The sequence below is a fragment of the Manis javanica genome, chromosome 8 (genome assembly GCF_040802235.1).
Source record: "Manis javanica isolate MJ-LG chromosome 8, MJ_LKY, whole genome shotgun sequence".
In the NCBI taxonomy this organism is placed as follows: domain Eukaryota; kingdom Metazoa; phylum Chordata; class Mammalia; order Pholidota; family Manidae; genus Manis; species Manis javanica.
Window position 1 is genome coordinate 500,526 of NC_133163.1, and position 16,011 is coordinate 516,536.

General features: G+C 44.9%; 1 pseudogene; it reads left to right on the forward strand.

Moving 5' to 3' along the window:
* Positions 1–1,024: 1,024 nt before the first annotated feature.
* Positions 1,025–16,011, forward strand: part of LOC118967143 (immunoglobulin heavy constant mu-like) — a 103,852-nt pseudogene continuing 88,865 nt past the window's right edge.

A 16,011-nucleotide genomic window follows, 5' to 3' on the forward strand; every position in this document is an offset into this window, starting at 1 on the left:
AACTTCTGCAAACTCCACACTCCAGGACCCTCCAAACTCTGTGGAAGCTGCCCACGGAATCCTGCTGGGCGCCCTGCCCACCCTGCAGCCAGACCACCCTGCTTATAGAAATATCCTAAAGAACACTGGCATTTTAACTGGGAAACCCGCCTTTCCAGCAATTTCATTATTTTTTAAAGTTTGTGTTTCTCAGTTTGAAGGGCAGTTCATGTCACCATTTCCTGACAGGCTGGCCACCCATGGGCTCTGTGCACCGGAAGTAGAAAGGGAGGCCCAGTGCCAGCATGCAGATGCCCGATAGGCCTCCCTTGCTGGGAATGCCCCCTGTCCGCCTCCAGCAAGGCTTCTGGGCCCTGAGCCAAGAGCACGGTCATTCAGCCCTCTGCCTGGCTCTCTGCAGTGCCGCTGCCCTGCGCCTGGACACAGCTTTCTCCGGTTATGATCATGGCATGCCAGGATCCCACTAGCAGGCTGACTGACATGGAGGAGGTAACTTTCCAATATAAATGCTAGACCAGGGCTCCTGGCACCCACTTTTGTACGTGGAGACCGAGGTCACAATAATTATAACCATTTCCAGGAGCCCACATCTAATTAGAGGGGTAGCAGGACCCGAATCAGGCAGGCGGTTGAGGCTCTGGACTCTGGACCATCACCATGGCCCCAGCATCTGTGAAAGGTCCTCCTGGAGAATAAAACTACAGCCCGCAATTGCACAGCCTGAAAATGGAGTGTAGGAGACACTTCATAAAACCTCCAAAAGCACACCAACAGCGGCACCAACCCTCAGACACAGACAAGAACAGACACCGTGTCAGCCAGGCGTGGAGCCCAGGTCACGAGGACCAGGCTCAGCAGGTCTGCACACTGCCCAGCATGGGGACACGAGGACCTGCGGGCCCCTAGGCCCAGCCTTTTGTAACCACTCTTGGGGCCCCCCATGCAAATCACCCTACAGTGCTCCTAGGAGAAAACAGCATCGCCCGCAGAGGCCAGTGCGTAGGTCTCCATCCTGCAGACGGCCATGCAGGTGCTGCACTTCCTCCTCTGCCTGCTGGCAGCTCCTCTAGGTGAGGGTCTGGGGCCTCCAGGGTTGGCAGGGCCTTCTTTGTGGGATGGGACAGACTCACCATGCCTCTCCTTGTCTCCAGGTGTCCTGTCCGATGTGACCCTGAAGGAGTCGGGCCCAGGACTGGTGGCACCCTCGCAGACCCTCTCCCTCACCTGCACAGTCGCTGAGAGCCCTGTCACCAGCAGTAACTACTGGAATTGGATCCACCAGCGCCCTGGGAAAGGGTTGGAGTGGATGGGGTACTAGACAGGGAGCACAGGCTACAACCCAGCTTTCCAGGGCCGCCTCTCCATCACTGCTGACACATCCAAGAACCAGTTCTTCCTGCAGCTGACATCTGTGACCTCTGAGGATACAGCCATGTATTACTGTGCAAGACACAGTGAGGGGAAGTCGGTGTGAACCCAGACACGAACCTCCATGCAGGAGGCAGGAGGGGCTGGGCTGCGGGGGCTCAGGACACCAGGGGGTGCCTGCAACTCACCAGGGGCCTCGGCAGATCCCAGGACATGGAAACCGGCCCAGAAGCAGGCACAGAGCAGAGGCTACGGGCAAGGGCCTTCCTGCCAGGGCCTTTCTCCTGGGGACCCCCGTACTTCCCTGCCTGGTTGCCCTTCATTTCAGTCTCAGTGTGATGCCAGGACCAGATGCTGCCACTGTTCATGACAACGGGAGGCGAGGTCACTCGCCGAGGCTCCCCCTCTCCTGCTTTTCCCCATCCGACCTCCTCTAGGTGGCTGGAACCCCAAGCTCAGACAGAACCTGAATGCCACAGGCATAATGCACTTTAAAATGCTAGAAAATTGGTGTTGGAATCTGTCTGCTTCTCTAGAGCCACCTCCCCCTTATGGGTCCTCAGACTGCCCACAGCACCCTCTTTCTTGCTGTGCTGAGGGGCTCCAAAGCACAGGACTTCAGCACGAGAGCTGCCCGGACACACTGTGTGGAGGCGTCGGCTCCTTCCCAGGACCCACCTGCCTCTCGTGCCTTCCACGAGGGCCATTCCAGCTCGGTGCTGCTGTTCCGTGTGGCGACTCAACACTTGGACCACCTCGTGAACAGCAGGGCCCAGCGTCTGGCTTTCTGCGGAGTCCAGGGCTGCTCTTTGCAGTGAGCATCCCCCGGCTTCATGGCCACAGTGGATCAGAACCACCCAGCTGTGACAGGTCTTCAATTCTGTCCCCGCAAGCTGCGTGGCTGTTCTCATCCTGTGTGTGTCAGAGCCACGCCAGACTCACCAAATTCCAGTCTGTTTCTGGCCCCTGGCAAAAGCCGTCTCATCCTTCCTCACTTATCGTTTCAAAATTAGATGACTGTCTGCCAGCCAGCGCCGTCCGTGTGGTCCAGGAGGGACAGTCCTCTCTCAGCTCAGCTCAGCTCCCTGGGAAAGAGCCGAGGACTAAAAGCAAAGGTGGGACAGCAATGAGGACCATGCCACCTGCAGGAGATGCTCAGGGACAGAGCCAGGCTGCCTGCACTGCTGTAACCCGGATGTCAGCCTAAACGGCCAGGGAAGCAGACCTCTGCCGACTCCACAAGGCACTGCAGGCAGACCTCCTCTGACACGTCGCTTCCTCTCTGCGACATTTACAGTGACTCTGAGGAAATTTAACTCGAAGTGACTATGCGTTTCTCACCTTAGAATTCAGAGCGTCAGGGAGCAGATGGCGTGAAGTGTCATCACACCTGCAGGAAGAGGCCGGGTTCAGGTGGGCAACTGCAAGCCTAGCGACACTCCCGCTCAGGACAGCAGAGGCAGGCCCATGGATTCCCGCTCCCGTCACACAGTAATTCAGGACACCAAGGCCACCGAACCGCCCAGGAAACATTGTTATTGTGGGAAAGACCATTGGCAACAGTCTCACATTCTAAGGCAGCTGACCTGTACTGACCAGCGCTGCACCCACACATCAGCTCATGTTGTAATAAGGTGACAACCGCGTCCTAAAACAGATTGGTGAGCGGGTGGCGAGGAAGTTTCGGCGCAGCTGATGGAGCCTGAGAACATGCCTTAAAATGGAGAACTGATGATGAGAAATGCAGAGAAGGGGGAGGTGACAGAGACCGAGACAGGGAGAGGCAGATGGACAGACAGAGGGCTGAGACTGGGAGAGGAAACGCGTCAGAGGTCTGCCTGCAGCGCCGTGTGGGGTCAGCAGCGGTTTGCTTCCCTGGCAGTTTAGGCTGACATCGGGGCTACAGCAGTGCTGTTGGTGCGCTGAGAGCTGCCCCATCCACGTGGACCTGTTTTACACATGGGAACATGAGAAGTGCAGGCAGGAGGCTCGTGCCGCCTTGAGTCGTCTCACTTCAGGGAACAGAAGAGCTTTCCTCACCCAAAGGATCTCCTGCCAGTGACACACAGGGTGCATCTCCCTGACAGTCCTGTCTGCCACTGGCTCCTTGCTTCTCCTCCTGCAGGTCTCAGCTCATCCGAGGGGCCTGCACGCCCACCTGACACACAGAAGCTGCCTGGCTGTCCAGCACGACACCCTGTTTTCTCGTGTAGGAAATGTGACAACCATGTGCCTTGACCACCTGCCTTCTCCCCTCCTCTGTTAAAGTTGTGAGAAAAGAAGCCTGTTCATCTGTGACCTCTCTTCTGATCTCAACACAGACTTCACATGGCCACATGGTATGGATTCTTGAATGTTTACAATGCATGTGGGTGGATGAATCCATGGGTCAAAGGATAGATGGAAGAGTTGGTGGGAGGGTAGGTGGCTAGATAGATGGAGAATGGATGGGTGGATGGATAGACGAATGGACAGATGATGGTTAGATGGATAGACTGATGGATGGACAGATGTATGATGTATGGATGGTTGGATGGGTGATGGATGGATGGATAGACATGTATGATGTATGTATGTATGGATGGATGGGTGATGGATGGATGGATGGACAGATGTATGATGTATGAATGGATGGATGGATGGATTGATGGATGGATGGATGACGGATGGAGGGGAATCCCTTCGATTGACATCAGGGCTCAGGCATTTACATTCACATCTTGTGGTGTCATCACTGATGACCCCGAGTGGAGGGCCTGCCGTGGGAGCAGCAGCGATCCCTCATGGAATCTGTGTCCACCCCTCTGTAGTCTGTGGCTGGGCACCCTGGCTGGGGAAGGCTGTCCCACCACTCCCCTGAGTCACCTTAGCCAATGAGTACATTTGTGCTCATGTATCCCTTGCCTCTTGTGCCGGTGCTGAAGCTCCCCTCTGTTCCTGCTGGTGTGGAAGCCCACACACCCCTCTCAAGGAGGCAGGTGAGGCAGCGGCAGAGAGGAAATGCCACTGCGGGCTGTGCCCAGGGCCTCTGTGTGAGATGGCCCCTGGCTGCTGTGGAAAGCCCGGCCGTGGGCAGGCAGTGATGGCCCCAGCAGGAGCACGAGTCTGCTCAATGACATCAGGTCAAAGGGTAGCTTTTCATGAGACCCATTTTTAATAACATCATTAATTCTTTGAGGATTCTTTTCTTTAAAACTGTACAACTTGACTGTGGGTACCATTTTTTATGTTTCCAATTTACTTATAATTAAGCATGATTTCCATTTAAGAAATTGCTTAATGGACTTTTTTGAAGGTGAAATGTAGTCAGACAGTGTGTTTACCATAAGGTAACTATCTCTGTCTTGTCACAAAAACATATCTTGGCCTTTCTATCGCCAAGTCAGGATGTGCACTGAGAGGGCCTCCCTTTACTTCACGTGTTCAGGAAGCACGAGGAAGATGCTCCCCAGAGACCCTGGGGAGGACCCCTGCCACAGCTTCAGGCCTGTCCTGGGTAGGGCCTGGCCAGACAACGCCACCTCCTGGGCTAGTGAGATTATTTCTCTGTGTGTTGAATCAGGGTTGGGGTGTCTGTGGCTTTAAACTCCTTGCAAAGTGGAGAAAACAATTTCAGTGTTTCCTGAAGGCATCTCCTCCACTGGAGAACGCTGACTGTCCAGCGGGATCTGCTTCTCCGCCTTCAATAACCATCCTCACTTGCTCCCCCAAATGGTGCCCAGTTGGTTTTCATGGTGGCCAGGATGTGAGGGCAGGAAGATTGCATGCAAGCCACAGTATGGCTGCCCAGCAGACTCGTGGAGCCACAAGCATGGACCAAATGCATTTTCCCTCCAGTGACAGAGAGAAATGCAATGCCAGGCTGGAGAGAGTGCTTCATTCCCTCACTTTGGCCAGGGCAGGCCTCTGGTAAGGTCATGCCCATCACTGAGAAAACTGTGAGCTTGCTGGGTTTAGTCCTCATTGTGAGGCTTGCAAAGATTTCAGAAATAGGGAAATGGGTTCTAGCGCCTGGTTGCAACTCAGTTTGCCTCTGTGTTCCAGGTGTGCTGTCCCAGGTACAGCTGGAGGAGTCTGGCCAAGACAGGTGACCCTCACTCTCACCTGCAGTGTCTCCGATTACAATAACTGAAATGGAATGATATGCAATAAGGTGAACACTGCATTTAAAACAGGAGTAAACTTGAGGGAAAGTAACAGAAACTATTCAAATGGAGCACAAAAAAAAATTTTCCAACTAGAGGCAAATGACAGTAATGTAAGATTCAGTAAAAGCAGCCTAATAGATGTAGAGAACTGAGCTCCCAGAAAGAGCAGGGACAGACAACCAATAAATGTGTGAAGAAATCACAGGCAAATATATTCAGGATTTGGTGCAAGCTACCAGCACACCTGAGAGGACCAATGTGCCCCACGCTGAATAAAAATAAAGAACATTTGATCAAGACACATCAAAATCAAATTCCTGAAAACCATGAAAGTGAGAAAAATCCCAAGAGCATCAAGGGAAACAAAACACATTATGAAGAGAGGATCAAGGCTACTTACAGGATCAAAACATCACATGGAAAACCACCACAGCCTGAAGACAGCAGGCGACTTCAAAGTTCAGAAGGAAAACAGAAAAGCCATCCACTTAGAATTCTAAACTAAATGAAAACATATCTCAAAATTTAAGGAGAGGGGGGCGGAGCCAGGATGGCGGCGTGAGTAGAGCAGTGGAAATCTCCTCCCAAAAATACATAGAGCTATGAAAATATAACAAAGAAAACTCTTCCTAAAATAGAGACCAGAGGACACAGGACAACATCCAGACCACATCCACACCTGCAAGAACCCAGCTCCTTGCGAAAGGGGTAAGATACAAGCCCCGGCTGGGCAGGACCCGAGCGCCCTTTCCCCTGGCTCCCGGCGGGTGGAAAGAAACCGGAGCAGTTTTTTTTTTTGGCGAGTGCTTTTTGGAAGCCTTAAAGGGACAGGGACCCCGGTGCTAGGGAGGCAGGGCAGCAGGACCAGCGAGCGGGTGCCTGGGACTAGCGCCTGAGGAAAAAAAAAAAATCGCATGTTTTTTCCTTTTTTTTTTTTTTTTTTCTGTTCCCTCTCTCATTGTTGCTGTTGTTGTTTTGGTTTGGAGAGTGCTTTTTGGAAGTCTTAAAGGCGCAGGACAGGACACTTAGACCAGAGGCAGGGAATTTGGGGATCTCTGGGCACTCTAACCCCCTGGGCAACAGGGAGCACAGAGGCCCCTTACTGAGATAAAAAGCCTCCCAGCCACTCCCCCTCCAACAGGGCTCTACCACTTTAGAGGAGCAGCCCCAGCCAGGCCACGCCCATGACAACAGCAGAGATAAACTCCATAGCAACTGGGCAGGAAGCAGAAGCCCTGTCTGCGCACAGCTGCCCAGCACAAGCCACTAGAGGTCGCTATTCTCCCAGGAGAGGAAGGCCACAAACCAACAAGCAGGGAAGCGCTTCCAGCCATCACTCGTACCAGCTCTGCACACTATCTCTATCACCATGAAAAGGCAAAACTACAGGCAGACAAAGATCACAGAGACAACACCTGAGAAGGAGACAGACCTAACCAGTCCTCCTGAAAAAGAATTCAAAATAAAAATCATGAACATGCTGACAGAGATGCAGAGAAAAATGCAAGAGCAATGGGATGAGATGCAGAGAAAAATGCAAGAGCAACGGGATGAAGTCCGGAGGGAGATCACAGATGTCAGGAAGGAGATCACAGAAGTGAAACAATTCCTGGAAGGATTTATAAGCAGAATGGATAAGATGCAAGAGGCCATTGAAGGAATAGAAGCCAGAGAACAGGAACGTATAGAAGTTGACATAGAGAGAGATAAAAGGATCTCCAGGAATGAAACAACACTAAGAGAACTATGTGACCAAGCCAAAAGGAATAATATTCGTATTATAGTGGTACCAGAAGAAGAAGAAAGAGGAAAAGGGATAGAAAGTCTCTTTGAAGAAATAATTGCTGAAAACTTCCCCAAACTGGGGGAGGAAATAATCGAACATACCATGGAATTACACAGAACCCCCAACAGAAAGGATCCAAGGAGGACAACACCAAGACACATAGTAATTAAAATGGCAAGGAAATTAATTAAAAAGGACAAGGAAAGAGTTCTAAAGGCAGCTAGATAGAAAAAGGTCACCTATAAAGGAAAACCCATCAGGCTAACATCAGACTTCTCGACAGAAACCCTACAGGCCAGAAGAGAATGGCATGATATATTTAATGCAATGAAACAGAAGGGCCTTGAACCAAGGACACTGTATCCAGCACGACTATCATTTAAATATGATGGCGGGATTAAACAATTCCCAGACAAGCAGAAGCTGAGGGAATTTGCTTCCCACAAACCACCTCTACAGGGCATCCTACAGGGACTGCTCTAGATGGGAGCACCCCTAAAAAGAGCACAGAACAAAACACATAACATATGAAGAATGGAGGAGGAGGAATAAGAAGGGAGAGAAGAAAAGAATCTCCAGACAGTGTATAGAACAGCTCAATAAGTGAGCTAAGTTAGGCAGTAAGATACTAAAGAAGCTAACCTTGAACCTTTGGTAACCATGAATCTAAAGCCTGCAATGGCAATAAGTACATATCTCTCAATAGTCACCCTAAATGTAAATGTACTTAATGCACCAATCAAAAGACACAGAGTAATAGAATGGATAAAAAAGCAAGACCCATCTATATGCTGCTTACAAGAAACTCACCTTAAACCCAAAGACAAGCATAGACTAAAAATCAAGGGATGGAAAAACATTTCAGGCAAACAATAGTGAGAAGAAAGCAGGGGTTGCAGTACTAATATCAGACAAAATAGACTTCAAAACAAAGAAAGTAACAAGAGATAAAGAAGGACACTACATAATGATAAAGGACTCAGTCCAACAAGAGGATATAACCATTCTAAATATATATGCACCCAATACAGGAGCACCAGCATATGTGAATCAAATACTAACAGAACTAAAGAGGGAAATAGACTGCAATGCATTCATTGTAGGAGACTTCAACACACCACTCACCCCAAAGGATAGATCCACCAGGCAGAAAATAAGTATGGACACACAGGCACTGAACAACACACTAGAACAGATGGACCTAACAGACATCTATAGAACTCTACATCCAAAAGTAACAGGATACACATTCTTCTCAAGTGCACATGGAACATTCTCCAGAATAGACCACATACTAGCTCACAAAAAGAGCCTCAGTAACTTCCAAAATATTGAAATTCTACCAACCAATTTTTCAGACCACAAAGGTATAAAAGTAGAAATAAATTCTACAAAGAAAACAAAAAGGCTCACAAACACATGGAGGCTTAACAACATGCTACTAAATAATCAATGGATCAATGAACAAATCAAAATAGAGATCAAGGAATATATAGAAACAAATGACAACAACAACACTAAGCCCCAACTTTTGTGGGATGCAGTGAAAGCAGTCTTAAGAGGAAAGTATATAGCAATCCAGGCACACTTGAAGAAGGAAGAACAATCCCAAATGAATAGTCTAACATCACAATTATCGAAACTGGAAAAAGAAGAACAAATGAGGCCTAAAGTCAGCAGAAGGAGGGACATAATAAAGATCAGAGAAGAAATAAACAAAATTGAGAAGAATAAAACAATAGCAAAAATCAACGAAACCAAGAGCTGGTTCTTTGAGAAAATAAACAAAATAGATAAGCCTCTAGCCAAACTTATTAAGAGAAAAAGAGAATCAACACAAATCAACATAATCAGAAATGAGAATGGAAAAATCACGACAGACTCCACAGAAATACAAAGAATTATTAAAGACTACTATGAAAACCTGTATGTCAACAAGCTGGAAAACCTAGAAGAAATGGACAACTTCCTAGAAAAACACAACCTCCCAAGACTGACCAAGGAAGAAACACAAAAGTGAAACAAACCAACTACGAGCAAAGAAATTGAAACGGTAATCAAAAAACTACCCAAGAACAAAACCCCAGGGCCGGACGGATTTACCTCGGAATTTTATCAGACACACAGAGAAGACATAATACCCATTCTCCTTAAAGTGTTCCAAAAAATAGAAGAAGAGGGAATACTCCCAAACTCATTCTATGAAGCCAACATCACCCTAATACCAAAACCAGGCAAAGACCCCACCAAAAAAGAAAATTACAGACCAATATCCCTGATGAATGTAGATGCAAAAATACTCAATAAAATATTAGCAAACAGAATTCAACAGTATCTCAAAAGGATCATACACCATGACCAAGTGGGGTTCATCCCAGGGATGCAAGGATGGTACAACATTCGAAAATCCATCAACATCATCCACCACATCAACAAAAAGAAAGACAAAAACGACATGATCATCTCCATAGATGCAGAAAAAGCATTTGACAAAATTCAACATCCATTCATGATAAAAACTCTCAGCAAAATGGGTATAGAGGGCAAGTACCTCAACATAATAAAGGCCATATATGATGAACCCACAGCCAGCATTATACTGAACAGCGAGAAGCTGAAAGCATTTCCTCTGAGATCGGGAACAAGACAGGGATGCCCACTCTCCCCACTGTTATTTAACATAGTACTGGAGGTCCTAGCCATGGCAATCAGACAAAACAAAGAAATACAAGGAATCCAGATTGGTAAAGAAGAAGTTAAACTGTCACTATTTGCAGATGACATGATATTGTACATAAAAAACCCTAAAGACTCCACTCCAAAACTACTAGAACTGATATCAGAATATAGCAAAGTTGCAGGATACAAAATTAACACACAGAAATCTGTGGCTTTCCTATACACTAACAATGAACCAATAGAAAGAGAAATCAGGAAAACAATTCCATTCACCATTGCATCAAAAAGAATAAAATACCTAGGAATAAACCTAACCAAAGAAGTGAAAGACTTATACTCTGAAAACTACAGGTCACTCTTAAGAGAAATTAAAGGGGACACTAATAAATGGAAACTCATCCCATGCTCATGGCTAGGAAGAATTAATATCGTCAAAATGGCCATCCTGCCCAAAGCAATATACAGATTTGATGCAATCCCTATCAAATTACCAGCAACATTCTTCAATGAATTGGAACAAATAATTCAAAAATTCATATGGAAACACCAAAGACCCCGAATAGCCAAAGCAATCCTGAAGAAGAAGAATAAAGTAGGGGGATCTCACTCCCCAACTTCAAGCTCTACTACAAAACCATAGTAATCAAGACAATTTGGTACTGGCACAAGAACAGAGCCACAGACCAGTGGAACAGATTAGAATTAACCCAAACAAATATTGTCAATTAATATTTGATAAAGGAGCCATGGACATACAATGGGGAAATGACAGTCTCTTCAACAGATGGTGTTGGCAAAACTGGACAGCTACGTGTAGGAGAATGAAACTGGACCATTGTCTAACCCCATATACAAAGGTAAACTCAAAATGGATCAAAGACCTGAATGTAAGTCATGAAACCATTAAACTCTTGGAAAAAAACATAGGCAAAAACCTCTTAGACATAAACATGAGTGACCTCTTCTTGAACATATCTCCCTGGGCAAGGAAAACAACAGCAAAAATGAGCAAGTGGGACTACATTAAGCTGAAAAGCTTCTGTACAGCGAAAGACACCATCAATAGAACAAAAAGGAACCCTACAGTATGGGAGAATATATTTGAAAATGACAGATCCAATAAAGGCTTGACATCCAGAATATGTAAAGGGCTCACACGCCTCAACAAACAAAAAACAAATAACCCAATTAAAAAATGGGCAGAGGAACTGAACAGACAGTTCTCTAAAAAAGAAATACAGATGGCCAACAGACACATGAAAAGATGCTCCACATCGCTAATTATCAGAGAAATGCAAATTAAAACTACAATGTGGTATCACCTCACACCAGTAAGGATGGCTGCCATCCAAAAGACAAACAACAACAAATGTTGGCGAGGCTGTGGAGAAAGGGGAACCCTCCTACACTGCTGGTGGGAATGTAAATTAGTTCAAACATTGTGGAAAGCAGTTTGGAGGTTCATCAAAATGCTCAAAACAGACCTACCATTTGACCCAGGAATTCCACTCCTAGGAATTTACCCTAAGAACGCAGCAATCAAGTTTGAGAAAGACAGATGCACCCCTATGTTTATCGCAGCACTATTTACAATAGCCAAGAATTGGAAGCAGCCTAAATGTCCATCGGTAGATGAATGGATAAAGAAGATGTGGTACATATACACAATGGAATACTACTCAGCCATAAGAAGTGGAAAAATCCAACCATTTGCAGCAACATGGATGGAGCTGGAGAGTATTATGCTCAGTGAAATAAGCCAAGCGGAGAAAGAGAAATACCAAATGGTTTCACTCATCTGAGGAGTATAAGAACAAAGGAAAAACTGAAGGAACAAAACAGCAGCGGAATTACAGAACCCAAAAATGGACTAACAGGTACCAAAAGGAAAGGAACTGGGGAGGATGGGTGGGCAGGGAGGGATAAGGGGGGGAAGAAGAAGGGGGGTATTAAGATTAGCATGCATGGGGGGGAGGGAAAAAGGGGAGGGTGGGCTGCACAACACAGAGAGGACAAGTAGAGATTCTACAACGTTTTGCTAAGCTGATGGACAGTAACTGTAATGTGGTTGTTAGGGGGGACCTGATATAGGGGAGGGCATAGTAAACATAGTACTCTTCATGTAAGTGTAGATTAAAGATTAAAAAAAAGAAAGAAAGAAAGAAGAAAAAAAAGGGGAATTACTCCTTGATAGGATAAAACTATTGGTAAATCAAGGATCAACGCATGCTTTAAATATCCTTAATGCTGATCACTTAAAGGGTGTCAGATGATCGGCTATGGAGGTACTCTTTTCTGATAATATTCCTTTCTCTTAATAAAAAAAAAAAGGCAGTCCCTGCGTGCTGACCTCCAATGAGTTCTGCACACTGGTATAGAGGGCATGTCAAAGTGTGGGCAAAGGGTCTGTTTGTTTCTATGCAGAAGATCAAGGCCTAGCTTGGCTACCCAGAAAGTGAACTAAGATATGATATGAGGAGGAGCTTCCGGCATCAGCACTGTCTGGAGGACTCGTGCCAGGGGATGATCATCAAAAAGCCTCCACAGGGATCCGGGCGATGCTGCAGTTGTGGCTGCGTCCACCCCACCGTTTCCTGGACTTGCCATTGGAATGAGGAGGGAGATGTCTAGGCTGGCATGTGCATACAGTGAGACAACAAATTTGACCAGCTCTGTACTGTTGGAACTCAACCAGGAGTTGGGAGGGGTGCAAGTTGTAGCACTCCAAAATCTTATGACTATAGACTATCTACGGTTAAAAGAATATATGGGATGTGAACAGATCCCAGAAATGGGCTGCTTTAATTTGTCTGATTTCTCTCAGACTGTTCAAGTACAGTTGGACAATATCCATCATATCATAGACAAATTCTCACAAATGCCTAGGGTGCCTAAATGGTTTTCTTGGCTTCACTGGAGATGGATGGTAATTATAGATTTGCTTTGTTTATGTCACCGTATTCCTATTATGTTAATATGTGTGTGCAAATTAGTTAGTAGTTTAAAACCTATACATACTTAAGGTACTCTACGAGAAGATATGTCAAAGAAATAATCAATCCTCCCATGTTTTCTTCCATATGCTACCTCTATAGCTTTTCTTCTTCCTTCCTAATTACAACCCTTAAATAGAATTCGTGCCTCATATCGAATTTACCGAGTATCATAATTCCTCCAGGTGGTAAAGATACCTCGAGACAAGTGCTGGGCATAGAAGCCACAGGGCATAAATCTGCAAAGAAGTAAAAAACTAACCTTTTCAAACAATATGGCTTCTCTCTCACTTACCAACTTTTCATTTCCCTGTATGGCCCCAGAGATGACTGGTTAGCCAGAGACGGGTAAGATTCCTCAAGGGAGGAACAACCTAAGACAGGCACAGTCGCAGAGGGGCCATCAGGTGAGAAATTGGAGATCAACAGAGGTGAGACTCAGAACCTCATCCCCCCTGCTTTGAGAGAAATCTGCATCCGTGGATGTTTTGCTGCCCTTGTCTTGCTTGGATTAATACTTAGTCCGTAGGCACACACCTGATCATCTACATTTGCCCTCTTACAGCACTAAACTATATTTTCTACCTTTATCTTGCATCTACCTACCACTTCAGCATTTTATTAAAAATAAAAATAATAATAATAATAAAGGGAGAAATGTGGGATCCACATATAAATCAAGTATAAAAATCAAACGAATATTCATATTTGACCTGATTGTTTATAGTTCATAATGCGTGATCAAAACCGAAAGTTTCTGTGTTGACTGCCCTTGTACTGTTCACCATGTAAGAATTTATTCACTATGTAAGAATTCATTCACCATGTAAGAACTTGTTCGTTATGCTTCAGAAGATTGGAGACTGATGAGAATTAGGCTTGAGATGGATTAATGATTGTACATTGAGCATTGACCCCCCTATACTGAATTTTATTGTTGTTAACAACCATTTGATCAATACATATGAGAGATGCCCTCTCAAAAAAAAAAAAATTTAAGGAGAAATAGAGAGAAAATGAAACCAGAAAATCTCAAGCTATGTGGGATGCAGACAAAGCATTGCTCACAGGGAAATGCATAGTACTAAATGCTCATATTTAAAAAGGAAGATCATCTTAAAATCAATATCTGGCTTCCAATGTGAGAAGTTAGGAAGGAAGTGTAAGTAAACTGAAATTAAGCAGAAGAAAGGATAAATAAGGACATGCAGAGATCAGTGAAAGTGAAAACCTTAAAGTTTACAGAAAATGCATGATGCAAAAGCTAATTCTTTGCAAAGCTCAATACAGCTAACCAATACTAGCAAGACATAGAAAGAAAGAGACAGATTACCAATATTAACAATTATTGAAGAGACAAAAAGCCTCTCTCCAATTAATTTTGTGAGACCAGAACTTTTTGTGGAGTCAACAGAGAACTGTGCACCAATATCCTTTATAACACAGACACTGAAATCCTTAAAAATATTAGCAAACCCCATCAGAAATATATAAAAACTATAATACCACACCATGAAAAAGCTGGAATCATGTCAACAGTTCAAGGCTGGTTCAATATATTAAGATCAACTGATTCATCCCAACATACCAACTGTGTAAAGACAGCTCACATGATCATGTCCATTGATACAGGAAGGTATGTGAAAAAGTACTGCATCTACTCATTATAAAAATGGGCAATGAACTTGGGATAAAAGGGTACTCCCTACATTTTTCTGATAATATTCCTTTCTCTTATAAAAAAAAAAGCAGTTCCTGTGTGGTGATCTCCAATAAGTTCTTCACAACGGTGTAAAGGGCATATCAAAGTGTGGGCAAAGGGTTTGTTTGTGTTTATACAGAGGATCAAAGCCTAATTTGGCTACCCAGAAAACAAATTAAGATACAATATGAAGAAGAACTTCCAACATCAACATCCTCTGGAAGAGTCATTCCAGAAGATGATCATCAAAAAACCTCAACAAAGATCCAGGCGATGCTGCAGTAGTAGCTGCATCCATCCCACCGGTTCCTGGACTTGCCATTGGAATGAAGAAGGAGATATCTAAGCTGGCCTGTGCATACAGTAAAACAACAAATTTGACTGGATCTATACTGTCAGAACTCAACCAAGAATTAGGAGAAGTGCAAGTTGCAGCGCTCCAAAAGTTTGTGACTATAGACTATCTACTGTTAAAAGGACATATGGGATGTGAACAGTTCCCAGGAATGTGCTGTTTTAATTTGTCTGATTTTTCTCAAAATATTCAAATTCAGTTAGACAATATCCATCATATTATTGATAAGTTTTCACAAATACCTAGGGTGCCTAACTGGTTTTCTTGGTTTCACTGGATATGGCTGGTAATTGTAGGTCTGCTTTGGTTATGTAGCTGTATTCCTATTATGTTAATGTGTGCGCACTATTTAATTAGTAATTTAAAACCTATACATGCTTATGTTACTCTACAAGAAGATATGTCAAAGAAATAATCAATCTTCCCATGTTTTCTTCCGTCTGCTACTTCTATAGCTTCTCTTCTTCCTTTATAATTACAACCCCTAAGTAGAATTCGTGCCTCATATCGAAATTACCAAGTATCATAATTCTTCCAAGTGGTAAAGATACCTCAAGACAAATGCTGGGCATAGAAGCCACAGGGCATAAATCTGCAAAGAAGTAAAAAGCTAATCTTTTCAAACAATATGGCTTCTCTCTCACTTACCAACTTTACATCTCCCTGTATGGCCCCGGAAGATGACTGGTTAGCCAGAGACGGGTAAGATTCCTCAAGGGAGGAACAACCTAAGACAGGCACAGTCGCAGGGGGGCCATCAGGTGAGGCTCAGAACCTCACCCCCTCTGTTTTGAGAGAAATCTTCTGCATCTGTGGATGTTTTGCTGCCCTTGTCTAGCCTGGATTAATACTTAGTCTATAGGCACACACTTGATCATCTACATTTGCCCTCTTACAGCACTAAACTATGTTTCCTACCTTTATCTTGCATCTACCTACCACTTCACCATTTTATTTAAAATAATAATAATAATAATAAT